Below are 3355 nucleotides of genomic sequence, written 5' to 3'. Positions count from 1 at the left end.
AAAGACCGTTGACTGCCCAACCAGGGCAAGTCTGTTAGGCCAAGGTAAAGGCCTGGGATCCTGGCCAATGAGTTAGGGACATCTGGGTGGATGCCTCTGAATGCTTCAATTCCCCAGACTCCTCTGAACCTTCTGAACCAGAAGCATGGTCTAGCCTTTCCCTGCCCTCAAGACAATACCGAGGTCTCTACTTGCAAGGCAAATGTGCCCCACCCCACTCTCCAGGGCCCACTTCAACCTCCTCTTCCCCATCTGGAATCTCCTTTAATAAACCCTCTCCTTCCCTGAGATTAAAAGCATGTTCACATTCCTTTTTCCACCAAAAATCAATACAGCTTTTATTGTATCGTTAAGATGTCACAAATAAGTCTGAAAAATCATCTGGCATCTTGCTGTTTCTGTAGCTAGATGACTTAGATCTTATTCATCAGTCTGGCAAACTGTTCCTTTTTCAGAAATATAGATACCATCCCAAACTTTCCTGATATCCTTGTTTTTAACTGCTGTGACTGGCTGAATCAAAGCAGCTGAGTTTTATATAAGTTCAATGTCATTTCCTTCAAGAATTAACTCATCTTTCTGGGCTTGAGATACTGAACAAGCAACACCTGGCCTCATCTGAGCCCTGTGGTTGTATTTCGTTTTTTTTTTTTTTAAAGATTTTATTTATTTATTTGAGAGAGAGAGAACAAGAGACAGAGAGCAGGAGAGGGAGGAGGGTTAGAGGGAGGAGAAGCAGACTCCCCGCCGAGCAGGGAGCCCGATGCGGGACTCGATCCCAGGACTCTAGGATCATGACCTGAGCCGAAGGCAGACGCTTAACCATCTGAGCCACCCAGGCGCCCCCTGTGGTTGTATTTCAACAGGAGAACCATTTTCCTGAATAACAATGTTGATGGAGAAGTGAGCATTCCCAGACCTCATCTGGTAAGGGAAGCCCAGTATAACGCGCCCTTGATCATGTTCTGTTCATGACTACAGATAGTGCAAACAGTAGCCAGTTCTTTTCTTTTTCCCACCATTTGTCAGGTAGGAGCCTCTTCTTTTTCTTTCCAAGGAGACTGAGTTCTACATCGATGTGACTGAAGCTCCTTTGCAGGGCTCCTCTGGGGCCCTTCACAATAACAGTGCATCCCTTCAGAGTGATGTTGACATTTTCTGGAATGTCGACAGTCTGCTTAGAATGGTCTTCATTCTCGCAGTAGATTTGGCAAAGAGAGCTATTTATATTCCTTTTGTCAGTTTATTTTTTTCCAGCATCCAAAATCTTTTTAATAACAAGGCAGGATCTGAAGTTAGTTTTTGTAGCCATGGTGGGCCAGCTGGCCTCTGGTGCACTTGGACTTCTGGTCCTTGGAGCACTCATAGGGATTGGGGGAGTTGTGTAGGGTTCACAGGGCCTTGTTGAAATGCCTGTATACCTCTGGGCCCTTTCGAGGATCAGAGAACAGGATGGTGCCAGAGCCCTTGTGGGAGTCCCGGGCCTACTGGTTGAAGGTGACAATCTTGTTCCTGGCCTTGATGTGGCTCATGTGCACACCTTTACTTTGGAGACCTCTGGGACACGCACATCATCCATTACAGTTCCTACAAGCACAGTTGTTTTGTCTTCCTGGAAGCAAGCTTCATCTTCTTGAGCATCTAGGAAAGGAACAGAAGCCACCAGTTGGTGCAACTCATGAACAACCTCTTCAGCAAAACTGGTTGAAGGTAGAGCTGGTTTGTCCAGCCAGAGATCTGTACAGATTTACCAACAGCCTTGGTAGATGTCCTGGCTCTTGGGCTCCTTGCGCCAAACCTTTCGGTCCCTGTTGCAGTGGATGTCACCTCCCATGATGGTGCCGCCTGCTTAACCAGGTCCGTATGTCCCTTTTATTTGTTTCTACAGTTATAAGTTTCACATTTAGGCCTTTAGTCAACCAAAGGTAACTGAAGACCCACACACATAATAAGGTGCCTTTATTTTTGTCTTCCCCAACACCATTTACTACAGGTTCCATCCTTTGTCCATTTGTTCTTGGTGTCACTTCTTTCATACAACAAGCTCTCATGTATTGTTAGATCTGTTTCACAATGTTATGTTTTCTTCCATTTTCTGCTTTGTCCCATGCCTACTTCTTTGGCTATGGCTTTGTAATATGTCTTAATAGCTGGTGAGTGAGGTGAGCATGAGTGATAATTATTATCATTACAGTTGAGGACATCCAAGCTCAGACAATCTAAGTGACTTTCCAAGATCACATGACTAATAAGTGGCCAAGTCAGGATTTGAACCCATGTCTGCATTATTTATCTTTTTTTTTTTAAAGATTTTATTTATTTATTTTGACAGAGAGAGACACAGCAGAGAGGGAACACAAGCAGGGGGGAGTGGGAGAGGGAGAAGCAGGCTTCCCGTGGAGCAGGGAGCCCGACGTGGGGCTCGATCTCAGGACCCTGAGACCATGACCTGAGCCGAAGGCAGACGCTTAACAACTGAGCCACCCAGGCGCCCCATGTCTGCATTATTTAAAAGACTGGGCTCTTTCCACTCCTCCAGGCTGTCCTCAGAGTTGTCTCTTTCCCTGGGCAGGAGAAGAGGTTGGGAGGGTATTTTGATGACATTGGCTTCATGCTTCTGGCATCAAAGGAGGTCACGTTTCTTCCCAGAAGGAACTAACATTTCTTTTTGGCTCCTGGAACCAAAGGATGAGAAGCCTTATCCTTGGGACACCCAGTAGGGTAGAGAGAAGCGGCCTTGAGCTCAGGGCCCAGAGAAACAGCCCTTCGGGGAGTGGGCTTCATGCTTCCTGTACTGTGGCTGCAAGCGAGGGCTGAGAAACCGCAGAATTATCTTTATCTTTTTGAAAATAGATCTGACCATATCCGTCTCCTGTGCTAAAAACAAAATAAAGGAATAACACTACACACCCGCCTGCCACCACCCACCAAGAAAAAACAAAACCCGCCGTGGCTGCGCAATGAAGTGATAGGCTGCAGACTCTTTTGTGTTTGCGTTTCTTTTTATTGGATAAATCTCTTTTTTTCCCCATAATAGAATCATATGCAGAAGCCCCAAATGAAAAACAATAAAGTGTGGCTTTATTAAAACGTACTTTTTATTTATTCATTTATGTATTTATTTGGTGTAAAAAGGTCGTTTTATTAAAGCACAGGGACAGTGCCCGTGGGCAGAAAGAGCTGCCTAAAGTGTAGCTTTTAAAGTCTAAAGTGCAGATCTGTTCAGCTCCCTCCTGTGCCTGACACCCGTAGGTGCTCAGTAAATATGTACGGATTTGATGAAGTAGGCTGGGGGGCCTGTCCATGGAATCCATTTGGCATCCACTGACCTTGAAGTCAAGCATGAGCCTCCATG

At 45.6% G+C, this 3355-nt stretch overlaps 1 pseudogene; it reads right to left on the bottom strand.

The window, feature by feature from the left end:
• Window positions 1-420: 420 nt before the first annotated feature.
• Window positions 421-1834, bottom strand: LOC115937266 (large ribosomal subunit protein uL6-like; annotated as a pseudogene).
• Between the last annotated feature and the right edge of the window lie 1521 nt (window positions 1835-3355).

Source organism: Leptonychotes weddellii, chromosome 14 (assembly GCF_054177405.1).
Source record: "Leptonychotes weddellii isolate Sample4059 chromosome 14, ASM5417740v2, whole genome shotgun sequence".
Taxonomy (NCBI): domain Eukaryota; kingdom Metazoa; phylum Chordata; class Mammalia; order Carnivora; family Phocidae; genus Leptonychotes; species Leptonychotes weddellii.
Note: the sequence above shows the minus strand (reverse complement) of the source record. Positions and strands in the feature narration are given on the sequence as shown.